The 19,575-nt window shown below is 45.2% G+C and overlaps 1 protein-coding gene and 1 long non-coding RNA gene across 4 annotated transcripts in view; both read right to left on the bottom strand.

Annotated features, from left to right (window-relative positions):
* Positions 1-19,575, bottom strand: part of gas2a (growth arrest-specific 2a) — a 72,663-nt gene that overhangs the window by 4,567 nt on the left and 48,521 nt on the right. The gene's annotated exons all lie outside the window — the stretch shown is intronic.
* LOC143721201 (uncharacterized) lies at positions 4,963-5,840 on the bottom strand. Its single transcript, XR_013196689.1, has 2 exons — positions 5,804-5,840; positions 4,963-5,170 (listed from the first exon to the last, which is right to left on the bottom strand). It is a non-coding gene; the product is annotated as an uncharacterized LOC143721201 (long non-coding RNA).

Genomic DNA, 19,575 nt, shown 5'->3' with positions numbered 1-19,575 from the left:
TGGTGTGAAAACAGCAGGGTCACAATGCTCCAGGGAAGTATTTAACCCAATGGCCAGACCCAAAGCTGCAGATGAGTCAGGTCCGGGTTTCAGACACTGGTCTCCAGCTGGGAGAGGAGGTCCTTCCTGGGGGGAAGCTTCCATGGATTACCTGTCAGAAGTCTCAGCAACAAAGGAAACCACGGTCTGGCTGGCCATCGTGGTGCCACGAGTAACACTCTGTGCTTGCACAGGGAGATCCTGTGCAACGTCTCCCATAACAGAGGTAAAGGTGGAAACGCATAGAGCAGGCAGTTTGGCCATTTGTGAGACAGCGCATCGTGGCCCAGGGGGCTGGACACTTCTGTCCTTGCGAACCATAAGCGACAGTGGGTGGTCATCTCTGAAGCAAAAAGATCCACTTCTGCTCTTCCAAATCGTAGCCAGATCTCCTGCATTACCTCTGGATGAAACCTTCATTGTCCTGGATGTACTTGATCCCTGGAAAGAGCATCTGCAGTCTGATTGCACGCTCCTGGAATATGAGCTGCCCTCAGTGAAGCGAGTCGTGGCTGACACCATGTCAGAATCTCGTGAGTCAGCAGTAGAGACCTGAGGGATCTCGTGCCGCCCTGGTGATTCAGATGGAACACTGTTGAGATATTGTCTGACCGAACGAGAACATGGCGGCCTGCCAGAACCGGCATGAAGTACTTTAGAGCCAAGAACACTGGCCTTAGTTCTAGCAGGTTGATATGTCCTGTGGCCTGGATTGGTGTCCAGCGCCCACAGATACCCCTCCGATTCCACGTTGCCCCCCATCCTGTGAGGGAAGTGTCTGTTGTGACCAACTCCCGACGAGAGGGAACAACACCCAGTGGCACTCCTGCCTTTAGGAACTCTAACTGTCTCCACCGCCTTAACGCACATATGCAATGGTGGGAGATCATAACCAGTGGATGGCGATGTCTTGTGGGATCGAGCCGCAAACTGTTGTTCCATAACTGGAGTGGTCTGAGGTGGAGTAAACCCAGGGGGATCACCACTGTAGCCGCTGTTAACATCCCTATCAGTCGTGGGACCACCTCGTACTGCAAAGACACACCCGGGCGAAAGCGAGCCAAAAGCTGCAGAATGTTCGTCACACGTTCCTGAGACAGGGAGGCAGACATTAAGCAGGAATTCAGGGTCATTCCTATGAACGTAGTGGTCTGTGATGGAATCAGACGGCTCTTTTTCTCGTTCACAGAAAAACCCAGCTTCTGCACATGTGTCAAAAGCACTCTGGAGTCTTGTACAGCCTGCCGCTCTGTTGGGGGAAAAGAGAAGCCAGTCATCCAGATAAGGAAGGATACGCAGTCCTCTCATCCAAAGAGGGGACAGAGCCGCACTCACACACCTTGTGAAGACGCGAGGAGCAAGGGAAAGGCTGAAGGGTAGCACCTTGAACTGGCAAGCTTGATTCAGGAAACTGAAACGCAGAAACTTTATGTGATGTACAGCAATTGGGATGTGAAAGTATGCATCCTTCAGGTCGACACTTACAAACCAATCGTCTGCCGTCACAGACCGGAGAACATCGGCTGTGCCCAGCATTCGAAAAGGAAGGACCTTCAGGAACAAATTCAGAAGCCTCAAATCGAGAATTGGGCGGAAACCACCGTCCTTCTTTGGAACAGGAAAATATGTTGAATAGAACCCGTCTCCCTGAACGAGGGGATGAACTTTTTCTATGGCTCCCTTCTCTAGCAGTGAACACATTTCCAGAGAGAGAGAGCCACTGCGCGAACCGCGTCCCTGAGAATCGTACGAACGATTCTTGAAAATCTGGGAGGCCGGCGTTTAAATTGTAGAGTATATCCCCTGCTCAGAGTTGCCAACACCCAGGGGTCTGTTGTGTTGGCTCTCCAGTACTCCAGTTGATCTATAGAAAAACGATCGACCACCGGCCTGACTGTCTCAGGCTTTATGTGTTCGATTTTTAGTGGTCGCGGGGGGACGCTGACGGGGTCCTCCCGGAAACTGACGATGAGGTGGGCGAAAAACTCTTGCATATTCAGGAACACAAGGTCTTTGTGGGGGCTGTGACTGAGGTGTAGCGTGCCGGCGGAAACGTAGCTCCGATGTGGCATAGTGATGTCGGGTCTGAACCGCTGGCATCCTAAAGGTAAGGTTGCGTTGCACCTGCGTCAGTTGACGAGTAGCTTCAGACAGCTTTACCCTCTTTTCCACCAGTTCCGGAACATTCGGACCAAAAAGATGCCCGGGAACAAAAGGAAGATCTCTCAAAGTTTTCTTACATTCCTCTGGCAGTCGTGCTTGGGCAAGCCACATTTGGCGGCGGGCTGCCAGAAGCGTGGCTGTAAGACTACCCAGCTCGCGGTGTCACATGGCCTGTAGCCAACAGAGCAGTTTGCAGGAATTGTGAAATAGATGGATCTGCATTTGCAGGTTCCAGCGCACTGGTGGCAGCAAGAAGTAACTGGCAGATTGTGTTTTCTGCTCGAGTAATGTAAGCAACAGACTCGTATGCCTTTTTTAGCAAGGAATCCGTACGACCGCACTGCGCACTGGGACATCGCACATTCCCTCGTAGAGCCTCATCAGGAGACAACACCAAAGCTGCCACAGGCTGCTCTATTTCCGGAGCACCGGAAATAGAGCACCCCGATAGAATCTCAAGCCATAGATGCTAGCGTTCGAGCAACCTTAGAGCGCCGCTTCGGCGGACCAGAACCAGTGAGAGCATTTGAGAATTCAGCCACAAAATCCTTACATGGTGGCATGGCAAAATAAGTTGCATCTGTGGTCTGTCTGAAAAACACATTCGTTTGGGTGGATTGGACAGGTGACTCATCAAGTCCTAGACGAGCAGCTGCCATTCGAAGCACAGCTAAAGTATCATCGGAGGAGGACTGGGCTTGTCCAGACGACAGAACTGATCCCCCACTAGACACCTCCGCTGCTGGGTAGCCAGTGAAAACAGCCTGAGGTGATGGTTGCACGGCAACATCCATAGTATCCCCATGATCATGGAAAAAGGAATCTGAAGCACTTGTAGAAAGCACATCAAACTCTGAACGATGAGAAAAACAAGGGGAATCAAGAGACTCTTCATTCCCATCCTGTGCAGGTGTAGTAGATGCGACAGGCTGAAGCGAGTGAAGCAGGCGTTTCAGCTCTGCCGTTTCTGAAGAAAGCACGCACCGTCGTAGAAAGTGAACCTTTCTCAACATGTGAATGCTCATCACCTCGCGATTTGGCCTTCTTAGCTGGATGGGGAACACCAGCTGCCGCCGACGCCCTGAGCTTCCGAGTGCGTGAAGGGGGTACATCTAACTGCCCAAGTTTCACTGTTGAATTAGGGTTTAACATAGGCATAGGCAAAAAGGCTGCATTGCACGCACGGGTCCGTGAGAGCCTCTCGCAGATGTTGAATACCCAAACACGAAGGGCAGATGTCATGACCGTGGTCAGGGAGAAGATTATTAGGGCACGGCCTACAAGTCAGTGGAAAACCAGTGGCGATCGAACCGTGAGCCATAGTTACACGCTAATAACACCCTCGGATAGCACCGTAAGGTTAAGTTAAGCGGGATAAAAAATAATAAAAAATAAAAACGATTACCTCAGGAGAACCGACAGGTAATACCAACAAATATCTCACGAAAAAGATAAAAAAGTGTCTAAAATGGCCGGCGGATTGAACCGAGGGACAGAAAGTGTAAAATGGATTCGAGACAAAAACACTCTAATAGAGTAACGGGAGACCGTTAACTCATAGGTGCGGAAAACACAAGCCACCGGATAGCACCGAGAGGCACAGAGTGTCACCGACGAAGCAATATAAACTCACCAAAATGTTAGTCCAAATCCTTGAATGGCATAGAGTAGACACAGGCTGTCACAGCTTGTGAGGACGAAACTGGCTGCTCTTGTAAGCTGCACTTGACAGCGCGAATAATCACTCAATAAATACAACCTATCTCAACCAGGCGAGAAAGCGAAAGAGGTAGAGTGCTGAGCTACTATATCTTTTACCCTCCAGGGCTCAGCATACGTCACGCTACGTGACTTTGTTGGTATATTCTCTCGACCTATCTAGCTGGCGCTGCGGTAATCCATAGTGTTTACACTGCCTCTGGCGGTCAGTCAGAATGAAACAGAACTGATATTTTTATCACATGGTCAATAGATTTTCAGCTGCCAGAGTTAACCAGCTAGCTACATTTACATTGTTCAGTTAACTAAAGTTCTGCTGTTCAGATTAACGTTAAAGCAGTAAGTACGTTGCTGTGTATTGGGAGCAAGCTGTTATAGCTACTGATGTAGCTGCTGTTAGCCAAATCAGCATATCAATTCTCGATTATCAATCTCACCTTATTTATTCATCTAGATTTTGGTGGATAGACTAGGTTAGTGTAATACTGTAAAGCTATGGCATAATTTGTACCTTACACTTCTAGAAAGCATCAGCCAATAGACACACAAATGCAGTGGTAATTTATTTGCACAAAACTATTTTCTGAGACAATCTGCTATTATCATGATAAGCAATTATCAATGTAGATAAAACATTAAAAGACAACATGCCAGAGGAAAAGTGTTCGAAAGCATTGCATCCACAACAAATATTTATATTTATTAAAGATAAAAAATGTTGTAACTTCCAGTAATGATTTCATGTAATTTCACCCAACGTGCTCATGGCTCAACGCGCTCGCTGGCACGGACATTTAGGAAGGGCGTCATGAATTATGTGGCTGTTGTTCCTTTTTTGGCCATGTGAGGTCCTCAGTGTTTTTCTTTTGTTGTTTTATGCCTGCCACATGTTCTCATTATTGATTCATTAGTTTCACCTGAACCTTGTTAAGCTGCCTATTTAAAACCCTGTTCTTTGCTCAGTCTTGAGTTGACACCGTGCAGTCTTGTTTTGACTAAAACTGCCGTGAGTTATTATTCAGAGTCCCCCCCCCCCCCCCCCCCCCGTAATTGCTGTTTGTTACAAACCTGTACATGCCTTTTTTGGATTACAAGTTTGCCTCCTGCTTCTGGATTATTCACTGATTCTGAATGAGATAGTGGACTTTGACCTTTGCCTGGATTGTACTTTTTGTTTTTGCCTGTTCCTTGTTGGATACTTTTGCCCTGCTTTTCAAGTAAAGCCCTTGAACTGAGTTATTGTCTCTGCCTCTGCATAGTGGTGGGCAGATCGAGGCTTCGTGAAGCAATGAAACAGTTGAACCAAATGGGCCATATTGTGCCGAGGCTACGAATCAATCCGACACCCGTCTCAACGGTGACACCTATTGGTCACCCTGCAGGTGTTGATCTGAAACAACATTGACAACGAGCCATTAAAAAATGTGTTTTTTGATTATTGTAGCTATTTTTCTAATATATGAAGCTTGTAACCTGTAGGCTCCTCACTGTGCAGAATGTTATTTTGGTCCTGAAAAATTAATATTAATAAAATACATCAAGCCACATGTCTCACTTTTTTAGAGATTTTTATGAAAAATATTAATTTATCTTCTTTGGAAGGACCTAGCCTACTTTTTCACAGATAATTTCTCCAGTCTTTGAAAAAATCCTCTCACAAAAACCCACGAGGTCAAGATGAGTTGACTCACTTTTTATTCAGATGTACGATTGTGTGGTCTGTTCCCGACCCTGTCAATCAAACGTTGAATCGGCGGAGCAAGCCACCTGTCGAAACACTCAGAAGCTTAATTTAGCCGTAGTCAATGACATGGGTGTTTTGAATCACACTTCGGAATTTCGCAAAGCTTCGGAACAACTGTTTCGCGTCAGCCATCCCTACCTCTGCATTCTGAGACGAATACACCACATTGTGGCACCGAGGTAGTGCTTCCACCTGCTATGCAGGAGACCCGGGTTTGATTCCCAGTCAAACATAACAAAGGGATGGATGTTTGCTTCATGTGATAGGTTTGGTGAGTGAAATTATATTTGTATTATCTTTCTGTGTATAATTTTCTTTAGATTTTCTGTCCAAAAGTGACCAAAAAGACATTTAACTCCAGCTCACCATCGGTGTCGCCAAACTGCTCCAAAATGTCCGTACGCATGGGTCAGAGTTTACGTGCAGGTGTGCAAATTTTCCCGTCAAGTTTGTTTTTATAAATCACAACGTGTGCGTCGGAAGTGGCGTGCGCCTCTTTCAGGGCCTGTTTTGTGCGTACGCAGTGGTTATAAATGAGGCCCCTGGTGTCAAGAGGCATTCTAGCAACTGACACTAGAGACTGCGGCCTTTAGCGTCCTTGTAAGAACGCCCAACTCACATCATCAGTTCGAGCCCTGCTCAAAGTGGGCCATACTGAACGATTACATGTGCTGTGACACATTAGCGACTTATGCTAGGGGCTCCACTCTTCAGTGTCCACGTTAGGGCATCCAACTCCCATGCTGATTATTGATGGTTTAAGCTCTGTTTTAAGCTGTCAATGTGGAACCAGTTTAATTGGTGCTGTGACCCAGATGGACCCAATGCTCTGGCCAAGCATTCAAAAGTTTTGGGCCTAATCATTCATGAAAGCTCATTTGAAGAATAAAGTATCTGCCATTAAACTCCTTTAACACCTCCAGGTGCGTAATCACACCCTTTTATTGGCTATCTGTCACCTGCGGTTCCCACTGTGAAACTCCCTCTAGGCAAACAGACGTGTGAGTCTCTGAGATTATGGTGAAGGAGCAGAGAGGCTGCAGTAAATTATTTTTTTCAGCTGCCTACATTCTCCAGAGGTCTAAATGTAGGAGTCCACTGCCTTCTCACAACATCTGTTATTACCTCAGATTATCCGATCAAGACAGTTCCTAAACATAAATAATTATTTTTAGGGTCAATGCCATGACGTGCATATTTTTGTATCCAAGTGCATTATTTACTTCTAAAATAATTAGATAAATGCATGACATATACTGTATCACTTTATTCTATAAAACCTATTTAATTTGAATTCATTTTATACTTAAATAATACATATTTTTTAATGTTTTATCATAAACTACCAAAATGTCAGATGGTGCAATTGTCCGATCAAATGAACAGACTAAGAAAACAATTTGAAATGGCATCCTCTTAATAATAAAAAATACTGCATTTATTATATAAAACATTTGCAAAATTGTGGAAAAAAAATATTAACAAGTGGTTTAATATGAGCCTGAGATTCTTTTTTTAGTGTATGTGCAACTTTTGTTTCCCCAGTAAGTCAAATCTCTGGTTTGAATTTACATTTTTAAAGCATAGTATCTTCTCACAAATCTTTTATTTCACCAACCGATAACAATGAATCTGATCCTGATTTTCTCAAAATTGCTTCAAGCTCTAAAAAATGCCATATATACACCCCCCCCCCCATCCCCCCATCCCTCTATTACAGCCTCCGTCCCAGCGGCCTTGAACACACAAGCTGCTAAAGAATCTTTCATAAAGGGTGAGAAATGACAAAATGTCACTCTGATAATGAACTGTAACCCTCCCCTGTGGGATAAAGAGCTGAACCAGCCGTAGCCTGGAGACACACGCTCAAAACAGTTATGTGAGGACAAGAGAATTATCTGAACACTAAACAATAAACAACAGCAGAAAAATCTCATACTGTGAGCTGCAGCTCATATTAACCCAGCAGGGAAATTATATTAAAGATTCATAAGGCTCTTAGCAGGCTGATGGAGGGACATTCACAGGTCAGCCCCTCCAGATGGTTGTTTGTTTGGCCCTCAGGCACTGGAGCCACAAAAATATTACCAATCAGACTCTACAAGTCATCACATCTACACATCCACCTCTACACACACACACACACACACATTTTTGTTATATACAGCAGTTCAGGTCTGTGATGTTGAAGGTTATCCCCTAAAAAGTCCTTCAATAGGGAACATACACAGTCAATTTCTCTCAGGAGCACCAAAGTTCAACAGGCTAAAAGAAAAACACACACTGAAGCAAATAGTGTATTTAAATGAAAATGCAGCTTTCTAATAACTCTATCCTAAACCATCTGAGGGGTATTTCAACAAGAAATGTCTTTCTCAAAGACAAACACAAAAGGAATGTGTCCTTGAGACGTATTCAAATGATTCGCTCATTTCACTCAGTGCAAAATGAACAAGAAAGCAGAATATTTGTGGGTTTTTTCAAGCCTTGGCCTTGGTTGCTGGGTAACACATTTCAAGGCAATCTCTTTGGAAAATAAAATAAAATTATTTTAATACTTTTAATTCAAGAAATAAGATGGATCTCAGTTTTTTTTTAAAACATGTTGTAACCAATTGCATTTATCTCCAGTAAATGGAAAAAATGCTCTTCTCTAGAATTATCTTACAAAAGTGAACAAACAGCAGGGATTTTTTAATTTAAACATTTATTATTATTGCCTAGAAATGCATAAACAGCAGAAGTGTGACTGTGTTTGGTCTGTTGAATATCTCTTGAATTGTCATGCATTAAGCATGCAGCCAGTAATTCACAAAACATGAATTACTTGAATTACAGTTGACACAAAATGTATTCAGTGTGGTCAGGTATTTTTAACTTTGTGTAGTTTTATTCATGGTTTTCAAGGACGAGGTTGTCATGTAACTTGTCCATGTTGACATCTGCCAAATTTGATTTTAAAATACAAGCGAGTTTAATTTTCACTCCAGACTATGTAATAAAAATGCATGGTGTTTAAGTGTACCATATTTTTTTAATGTCTTAATTTATTTTTATTTAAAGGGACTCTCAATGTATCAAGCAGCAGTCTTAGTTCTGGATATATTGCTGGTGCAGTTGTTAGTTTCTCTCTATAGGGGGCGGCAGTGATGCAGCCTGATTCATTTCTCGGGGACAGAGCAATTCAAATCAGCACTGACTAATGTGATTCTCCACAGGCAACTGAATTAATATCAATTTCAGTGGTTTAGCTTGATGAATCGCTGCAGTCAGTGTTTTAAATGAAATCCGAGCACTCGCATCTAAACCTGAAAATGAGGAATCACATCAATTGCGTAATTATGAGATCTAGACAGCTAGAGGGAAGTTCAAATAAAATCAAATCACTGAGTTCATGGACAGAGAGAGAAGGAGAGCAAGAGAGAGCATATTTAATTACTATGAATGTCCAACAGTGCATAACAGCATATTGTTTTCTATATAAACAAATTTATGAAAGCTTGTTTCCACCATTAAATAAAGGTAATTGTGACTGTCTATCTTACAATTGTGTCACGTGTACGTCCTTTAAAATACAGCATTCTCTGCAGAATTCAAATTGGTTTGTATGTTTTGTGGTCTGGCCGACTCGCGCATATGACCTGCTCTGTGCTATCGCTCGTGTCTCTGGACCAGAGCAGACTGTGTGCGCTGCGGTGGTTCACGTGACACTAATGTGAACCCAGACTTCATTCACCCCAATGGAAAGCATGTTTACACTGTCTGATATCGTTCCCTATCCCCCACAATGTGCCATCCACCATGTAGAAAATAGTAAATGTGTGAAAAAGTGACTGATTTGCAGCTTCAGTTTCTATTTATAATGTCGGGGGCGGGACGCTTTACATTCTAGAGAGCATTTGATTGGACAGAAAATTTGATGAAAAGCTGTGCAGATTGATGTCATCAAAATCACTGCTCTATATTGGCGTAAGTGAGATATGATGATCTTTTTTTTTGTTTTAGATATGATATCAACTACGCAGATACTGCCTTTAAATAAAGGTCTCTTAACTCCCTGATCTAATCCAGTGTTTAATTCCTTTTTAAAAAGTGTGATATGTAATTTATACACTTCAAATTGGCCACACTACCCCTGTGAAACTACAGCTACAGTTTCAGCAGCAATCAGTTATTGTGAAGGATTTTTAAACACACGCAAAAACAAAAAAAAGTTCTGAACTACAGCATCATTTAGACACAGACATCAAAAATCAGTTTATGAATCTCACCAATGGTGACAATAAAAAAAGAGATAAACTCTGAACATCACAAAACAGGCTACAAAATAGTCACAACAAAAACAACAGCAAAAATAAAAGCAAATAAGAAAAATAAAAAGACCATTTAGCTGCATAATTTATTCATGCCAAAATGCATGCTGGGATTTGTATACTATGCTGGTATCCAGCATGCTGAATAGATCCATAACAAATAGCAGAATGTCCCATTACAAATGTGCTTTATAAACACAGTTACAACAGCCAGAGAAAAACTAATGTTATAAAGTCAAGGGACCAAGTAAAGCAATCACTGATCATCGTAATGGTGACTACAAACAAACCTATTATTTTTAAAACATCAACATCATTCTCAACAAGAACTTTTGTACATGTTGAAAGGAATTATGCCAAACTGGTTTGTGAACTGGTTTCACACTCAGTGTGAAAGGGCCTTAAGACTGTGGCTGGAAGTCAGTTGTAGTTATTGTGTTTCTGCTCATCTCTTCTCTTTTTTCTGTTCTTGTTTCACTGTCCTTCAGTGATTCTGCTTATCAGCTGTTCATCAGTGTCTGAATTCACTCACTTCTTTTCGTTCACTGTCAAGTGGACTATTCTTTTATTCTTTTTAAACAGTATAAATGATTACTTTGTGGTAATGCAACTGTTTTGCATGTCCATGAACAAGAATGTGTATGTCAGGCCATAAATCCTCACAAACTTTGCATGCACACTTGCTTTGTTGCCACTATAAATAATTCCCTTGATCCGCCCCTGCATACCGCCGATCCAAACTGTATGCTAATGGTCAATTATCTTGGACGGAAGTAGTCCTGACAGAATTGCATTTTCATCTGCCTTCGGTCTGAACAGACAAATAGCAAGTGAAAATCGGACCTCATTTTCATGCCGAACATTTGTTTTGGTGTGAACACATTAATTTGTATGTTTTAGGGTTGGACCTTCATGGTGATTTTACTTACAAATGTAGGTATGAGTCAGATTGTCAAGTTCATACAAAATCACCAACTCTTCAATCACCGAACTCTCACCAGTTCAAGTTTATGAACTTTTTATAATATGACAAAATCTGAAAAATGTTATTTTTCAGGTTGGTCCAGCTAATGTGCAGTGATTGGCTGAAGTGTTTGATTTTTACCCTTACTGAGTTTTGTGATTTCTCAAATAATTTTCCTACCAGCAGCCTTTCTCCTCCATACTTGTCTCTGGTGAAGCTAGCTTAATAGACCTTATTCTGAGCAGCACCATGACCGGTATGAAAGTGAGGCTGTGAGGGATAGACTTGCCTTTTTTTCAATGCCATCCACTGCAAAAAGCTGTATAAAGATCCTAGATCACTTAAAATGTTCTATAGCTCATATTGTCGGGAGTTTTTTGTCTAATGAAATTTGTTGGCAAGATATTTTTGTAGTGTTTCATCCACCGAACAATCCAAAAACACTTTAAATAGTAGTACAACCCACTGAAGAGATGAATGTCTATTCCTACAGCCTCGCTTTCATTCCCATTAAAAATCAAAGATGGCGCTGCTGTGAATAAGGTCTATGGGACGCCAGCATAAAACACAACATATGCTGGTGAGCTGTTTTAACTAGAGATGTCAGAATTATTCACATGGATTATTCAATCTATTCCTTTCCCTGTCTCAATTTATATCTAAACTTCAAAAAATCTCTTAAAAACACTGGCACCTGCATTTTATTACAGTTTAATCAGCTAACCAGGAGTTCTAAGACCTGGCCAGTCTTCATGTCCTATTTATTGAGTGAGAACACTCATTTAAACACAGCTTCTAATGAGCTATGACGGGTAGGAGTGATGTAATCAGTCGTATATCTTCTTATGAGAGCAGTTATCAGTGTATTACTGCACAGCTCTGAGTGAACTGAACACACAGATACACATTGAGGACTACTAAGATCAAAAGCATCTTTAAATCGTTTGTTGCCAAGTAACAGGTTCCCATGGTAACCAGGCCTGTCTCACTAATCACTATTTGTCAGTTAGTTGAGTCTGTGCTGTTATGGGACACCCCACTGCCGTGCGTGTGTGTGTGTGTGTGTGTGTGTGTGTGTGTGTGTGTGTGTGTGTGTGTGTGTGTGTGTGTGTGTGTGTGTGTGTGTGTGTGTTTAAAAGAATAATGAAAGTGATCACACAGTAGTGGATAATAAAATTTAATCTCTGTTCCAAAACCCAGTGAGCTGGCTTTCTAGAAATAATTAAGGCATCAGCTGCTTCCTGACACACACACACACACACACACACACACACACACACACACACACACACACACACACACACACACACACACACACACACACACACACACACACACACACACACACACACACACACACACACACACACACACACACACACACACACACACACACACACACACACACACACACACAAAATGCAGCATAAGGGGCCATTCACACAAAACGTTTTTGTGGTTAAAATTGTTGAATGGAAAAAGACGAGGTCTTAAGATGCATTTTTGAACGCTGCGTCCTGCATAAGACGCTGGAAAAGATGCAAGACACATGCACAACTGTCAAACACATCCATCTGATATTGTAAATATAATCAAAGTTAGATTTTGATGGCTCCAGCACACTCCACAAAAGTTGGGACAGAGGCATGTTTACCACTGTGTCCCCTCACCTGTCACAGTGTCTGGATGAAAGAAGGGTCCATTTTGTCTTTGGGACTGAAAACTTGATGTCTGTTTTTTCCCAAAAAAACAAGCTGAAATGTGGACTCTTCTGACACAGCACATATTTTCACTGTGTTTTGGATCATCTGAGATGAGCTTGGGCCCAGAGAACTGATGCATAGCTTTCACCTTGTGTAACAGAGGTTCAAGTGGCATCTCTTGATGCAGCGGCAGATTGTGTTCAGTGACAAAGGTTTTCCAAAGTAATCCAGAGCCCATGTAGCTGTATTTAACAGTAGCATGACGGTGCCATCTGAGGGCAAAGGTCACATATTCAACAAAGGTTTCCTTACTGAGATTTCTCTGGATTCCCTGCATCTTTTCACAACATTGTGTATGGTAGTTGGTGAAAGACCTAAATACTTTGCAATCTTGCATTGAGAAATCTTGCATTTTTCTTTGACAATTCTCTCATGAAATTTGGCACAACGTTGTCAGCCATTACCCATCTTTGTTTGAAAAGACAGAGCCTTTGGTGGATGCTCCTTTTATATCCAAACACACTCTCAGTTCAACTACTAATTGTGAACACAATTTAAAAACAGTTTAACTTGGATATTCTGCAATTTTACAAAATAAAATTAATTTGGCCAAATCACAGATTCTTGATATATTTCCGTGCAGCTCCGTAAATACTATGTTATTGTCACGTAATGTGGTATAATAGCACTAGCGGCGCCAGGATTTTGATTGTAGGTGGGCCTCCAGAAAACTGGATGGGCCAGTTAAAATAAGCCACAAAAAAAGGGTTCCCCTTCATCTCCGTTTCAGCGCTTTTCTGCGGCACTGCCAATATTATTTCCCCCCCCAGAAAATGTGCATACAGACAGACAGACACTAACGTTAACGTTAGCTTAACTGTTAGCCAAAGTTACTTGCTTGCTGGTGTGAGGGGGTGGCTACGGGAGGACTTGATGGGGAGAGGGCGGCCGAACAAGATGGTAACTTGTCACTTTTAACCGCGTTACAAAAAATGGCAGGAGTTTCCTCCTCCTGCTCCTATGAGCGTTTCTTGCTGAATTTAAATGAAAACAAGCTGCTTTGCGTTTTATATTAGCTAATAGCTACCGTCTGTCTCATTGGTCGCTTGCTTGAAAAAATTGCGCACCAACGTCATTAATTTCATTGGATCACTTGCTGGTGACGATGCAGCCGGTGGGCAGGCTTAAGAGTCCACACGTTGCGTAGAAGCCGCTGATTGGCTGAGAAGCTCAAAGCTTTCCTCGGGCTGCTTTTTGGATGAACTGCTAGAATGAAAATCACTCACTACTCACTATAGGCCTGGGTCAAAATGGGTGGCCGTAGGTGTATAATAGTAAATTGCGTGCCGGGTAAAAATACTAGGATAGATTTTAATAGCAAATACTCAGAAACGTCTCGGTTACTAATGTAACCCGCGTTCCCTGAAGGAAGGAAAGGGAGATGTAACGTCAACGTGACGACGTAATTGGGATCACTTCAGGGAGCCCTATCATCTTCGAGTGTCTACAGTACAAGCCAATGAACGTTGGCGTGCGTGAATCACGTCACGCGCCCCGCCCCGCAGCGCAGGTATAAACAGGAAGCGGGTGCACGCACTCATTGTTTTTCGCTGAGGAGCCGAGATCGTGACGGCCGTACAGCGATGGTCAGCAACCATGGCAACGGGACGTTCCATCTATAGTTCCCTCCTTCAGGGAAAGAGGGTTACATTAGTAACTGAGACGTTCCCTATCAGTCGGAGAGGGACGCTGCGGAAGCCTTATCCTGCCTGAAGGTAGGTAACATGTGGAGAATACACATATGGACTGGCCGTTAGGGGCAGTGCAACATATGTAATGTCACTGGGGTGGCTCCAGCCTGAGAAGGGGGAGGCTACACAAGACAGTAACGGAAGAGAGGACTCTGCCAAGGGAAAGACACGGGCTCACCGCAGGGAGCTGGTCGTGGAAGAATACGCATCTGGGATCGCCGCAGGGATCACCACATATGGAACCCAGCCTAGCACAAGTTACAGAAGCATATGATCACTAGTCCTGAGGTCGGACGCTCCGCAATGTCTGACTGCTGAAGGGGTGAGAAGGAACTCTAGAGGGTTCATCTGAGTGGGGAACTCGACTGTGGCGCATCAAGCTGACACTAGAGCGGGAACTTCGGTGTTACCGCCTGGTTGAAGTGTGCACACAGGAAGAAACCGCCTCAACACGTAGGCTATAAAACCTAGTGAATGTGCAGCTCTAACCCAGTGAAACCCAGCCCGCAGCTCTAAAGATATCTGTCAGCGAGGCGCCTTGTGCCAGCGCCGAAGAAGCGACACTCCTAGTGGAGTGGGCTCTCAACCCGGGAGGGCAAGGCACGCGTAGGGCTTTGAAAGCCAAGGCGATGGCATCCACTATCCAGTTGGCCATCCTCTGCTTGGAGACAGCCTTTCCCTTTAGCTGGCCTCCGTAACAGACAAAAAGCTGATCTGAGGTCCTGAGGCTTTGCGTTCTGTCCACATATAGGCGCAGAGCGCGAACGGGAAAGAGAAAAGCCAGGGCTGGGCTCCTCCGAAGGCAGCGTTTGCAGGTTCATCACCTGGTCCTGGAAGGGAGTGGTGGGAACCTTGGGCACATATCCGGGCCGGGATATATCCTGATAACTCTCAGGATCACATGAGAGTTAGCTGGGCCGAACTCTAGGCACGATTCGTCGACCGAAAATGCATGCAGGTCCCCTACCCTCTTGATGGAGGCTAATGCAACCAGGAGTACTGTTTTACAGGACAGAATTTTTAACTCTGCTGACTGCAAAGGCTCAAAGGGTGGTCTCTGAAATGCTTAAAGGACCAGAGACAAATCCTAAGAGGGTATAGAGAGCGGGCGAGGCAGATTTAGTCTCCTCGCCCCCCTCAGGAACCTGACGATCAGGTCGTGCTTTCCCAGCGACTTACCTTCAACTCCATCATGATGTGCGGCAATAGCGGCAACAAACGCTTTAAGGGTGGAGGGAGACAGCCTTCGCTTCAACCCATCTTGCAGGAAGGAAAGCACAGCTCTGATCGAGCAAGTTTGGGGGTTCTCCTTTTGAGAAGAAAACCACTCAACGAACAGGTTCCACTTCAACGCATAGAGACGCCTCGTAGAGGGGGCTCTAGCGGAAGTGATGGTGTCAACTACCGCTGGGGGTAAGTCTCCTAGAACCTCCGCGTCCCCTCCAGGGACCAGACATGGAGTATCCACAGGTCTGGACGCGGGTGCCATAGGGTGCCAGGGAGGGCTGTCGCGAGGAGCACCAGTTCCAGGAACCAGGTCCGGTTGTCCCAATACATCGCAACTAAAAAGACCTGCTCCTCGTCCTCCCTGACCTTGCAGTCTGTGCAAGAAGGCTCCCTGGGGGAAATGCATATTTGCGTAGGCCCGGAGGCCATTTGTGTGTCAGAGCACCCGTGCCGAGGGTCCCCTCGGTCAGGGAATAGAACAACTGGCAGTGAGACATGTCCGGGGCGGCAAACAGATCTTCCAGTGCGGTCCTAAAGCGCCTGAAAATCAGCTGGACCACCTGGGGATGGAGTCGCCATTCTCATTCTTCATTCAGAGTTCGTCGGCTGCACGGTTGAGCAGCCCCGAAAAATAAATGGCACGAATCAACCTCAAATGCTTCTGACTCCAAAGGAGGAGATGGCGGGCGAGTTGTGACATGCGGCGGGAGCGTAGACCACCCTGACAGTTCATGTACGCAACAGTCGCAGTGCTGTCCGGACGGACCAGTACATGCCTAGTAGCGGCGTTTTGAAGCAGCCCAGGGCAATATGTACTGCCAACAACTCGAGGCAGTTGATGTGCCAATGCAGTTTAGGCCCTGTCCACAGACCTGAAGCTACATGCCTGTTGTACGTGACCCCCCAGCCGGTGGCAGAGGCATCCGTGGAGACCACAGAATGCCTGGACACTTGTTCTAGGGGAACACCTGCCTGCAGGAACGAAGAGTCCGACCACAAGCTAAGAGTTTGGCGACAGTGCGGGGTTACTTGGACCTGGCACGTGCCGGTCTGCCACGCCCATCTCGGGACTCAATCGTGGACCCAGTGTTGGTGCGGCCTCATATGAAGTAATCCGAGCGGCGATACACGACTGCAGATGCCATATGCCCCAGGAGCCTCTGAAAAAGTTTCAGTGGTGCCACTGTTCTGCGTTTGAGTGAGCTCACACAGTTCAACACTGACTGGACACGGTCCTCTGTGAGGCACGCTGTCATGTTGATCGAGCCCAACTCCATATAGAGAAAAGAGATCCTCAGCCCAGGGGTGAGTTTGCTCTTTTCCCAGTTGACCCGAAGCCCTAGGTGGCTGAGGTGACTGAGCACCATGTCCCTGTGTTCGCACAACTGCTCTCTCGACTGGGCCAGAATGAGGCAGTCATCGAGGTAGCTGAGAATGCGAACACCACGCTCGCACATGGGATCAATGGCCACCTCCGCAACTTTCGTGAAGACACAGGGCGTCAGGACCAGCCCGAAGGGTAACACTTTGTACTGATATGCCTGTCCCCCGAACGCAAAGCGAAGAAACGTTCTTTGTCGAGGGAGAATCGAGACATGAAAGTATACGTCCTTCAGGCCGATCGCTGCAAACTAATCTTGGGGACAGATGCATTTACGGAAGCGCATTTACAGGACGGAAGCGCTAGCCAGGCTCCCAGACACTGTGCAAGCGTGACCAATGGCACCACAGACGTACCTGGTGTGGGGCAGCGCGGTGGAATGCAGGGACCTGACTCGGACGGCATAGCGGCCCGGAGTGGGGTCTGAGTGTGTGGTGCAAAACGTACCTGCTTCCGTCGAAAGGCAGAGTGAGTGTGCGGAGGCGTTAGTGCATCCGAGACAGAGCCACTGCTGCTCACTCGCCATGAAAGAGGGGCTTGAGGGTGACAAGGCGCCCTCTTGGGACCCAGAGGTTTCAGAAATTGCTCTTTTATTGAAATTGTGGGTACCACTGGCCAGAGAGCCCGGAGAGTGAGATCAGTTGCCATACGGAGCTCCCGGAGGAGCTCTGGGTCAGAACCACTCTCGGCAACCCTGGGCCTGGTGGACCTGCAGGAGCGCCATGGCATGGAGGGCGAAAGCAGGCTGTCCACAGGCTTTATAAGCCTTCGCCGAAAGACTGGGCGAAAACTTACAAGCCTTGGACGGGAGGCGTGGATTACCCTGCCAAGGGGAAGTGGACACTGGACACAGCTGCATCGCAACGGCACACTCCACTGGCGGGATATCCACATACCTCTTAGCTGCCCCGCCGTCGAGGGTGGTGAGGGGGAAGGAGCCACTTTGACGGCTTCTGGCACTATACAGTGTCATCCACATCCTAGTAAGCTCCTCATGCACCTCAGGAAAGAAAGGTACCGGGGCAGTGCACTGAGAACCAGCACCGCCCGCCCCAAGAAACCAATCGTCCAACCGGGAAGGTTCGGGACGTGGTGGAGGGTTCCACTCGAGATTGCCTCGGCGGGGAAGACCTCACGGTGATCCTCAGATCACCCTGGCCATGCACTGAAGTAAGTCTATTCTGAGGTCCAGAATAGATACTAGATCGGGGCATAGGCGAGAGGACTGCACCTCCCTTGAGGTAAGCGAGTCTCGATCTAAGCACTGCTATAGTCATATTCCCGCAATGGGAACATAAACTATTCACAAAGGCTCCCTCAGCATGCTGATTGCCCAAACACGAGAGGCAACTATTGTGGCCGTCTGCTGGCGCCAGGGAACGACCGCATCCAGAAACGCACAATGGAATGACATCCTGAAAAGGACACAGGTTCACGTCCAGAGTTGGGTATAACGCATTACAAATAACTTGTTACATAACTAGCATTACAAATGTATTGTTAAGAAAAAATATTTAGTAAAATGCATTTCTAATCACGTTTGGCCGACTGCGTCAGCATGTGCTATAATGAATTACCGGATAACACGTTTCATGAGGCACACACGCAAGGTCTCTCGCTCTCTCCCTCTCCGCCGTGCACGCGCTACACGGTTTGGAGCACAGTCTGGCCGTTTCTCAATAGAATTATGCAAACTTCGGACTTGCGTCCTTAGTAGCTCGGACTTGCCATGTTCAGGAGAACGAACAAACTCCCGAGGACGAGAGGACGCGAGTCCGGTTATTCTGCAAATGGAACAGCACATTCTTGATCACGTCACTCACGTTCTGGCTTCTCCGGTTATCTCTTTATGTATATTTTAGGCAACAATAAAACTAAATATGTTAGTAAACACCACTCTGCCTCTTTTCATTTAAAACAAATCTTAAACATATTAATGGCCACACAAATGTGGTTCAGGCAACGCGTACATTGATTAGGCCCTATCTTCACCTCATATATTTATAACAACACGATATATAAAACACAACCCTGCTTCTTTTTGTTTTTATTTGAAAAATATGAAACATTATTGATCATTAAAACTGACATTTAACAGAGACAGGGTTGTCATTTTATTTTATTATACATGTACATAAAAGGATGTATAGTAAAATAAATATAAAAAATATTCTATATATTTTAAAATATATAAAATAAAATTACACAACCCTGTCTCTTTTTGTTAAATGTCAGTTTTAATGATCAATAATATCCAGTATAAAAGTATAAGTAGCACTGGTCACGTCTTTTAGTGAAAACAAAAAACAGAAAAACTCTTTCAGTGCTGAGGCGCCCAGGGGTAGCCACGGTGTAACGAGGTTACACACTCAGAAAGAAACGCCCACCAAAACCGACACACACATAATTTGCAGTGTCGTGAAAACAGCAGTTTGTGAGCTGAAATGCTCACAGCCACCGCTGATCGCACCGTCACATCAACAATGGAAGCAAGAGTCTTTGAAGAGTCTTCAACGTAATCAGCAGTCTTGCAGAACTCTGAAGTCAAACAGAAGCTCGGCTCCGAAGTGA

Source organism: Siphateles boraxobius, unplaced genomic scaffold (genome assembly GCF_051911475.1).
Source record: "Siphateles boraxobius isolate OS27281-9 unplaced genomic scaffold, OSU_SipBor_1 65, whole genome shotgun sequence".
Taxonomy (NCBI): Eukaryota; Metazoa; Chordata; class Actinopteri; order Cypriniformes; family Leuciscidae; genus Siphateles; species Siphateles boraxobius.
The sequence above is the reverse complement of the archived record's forward strand: the minus strand, read 5'-3'. Positions and strand labels throughout refer to the sequence as shown.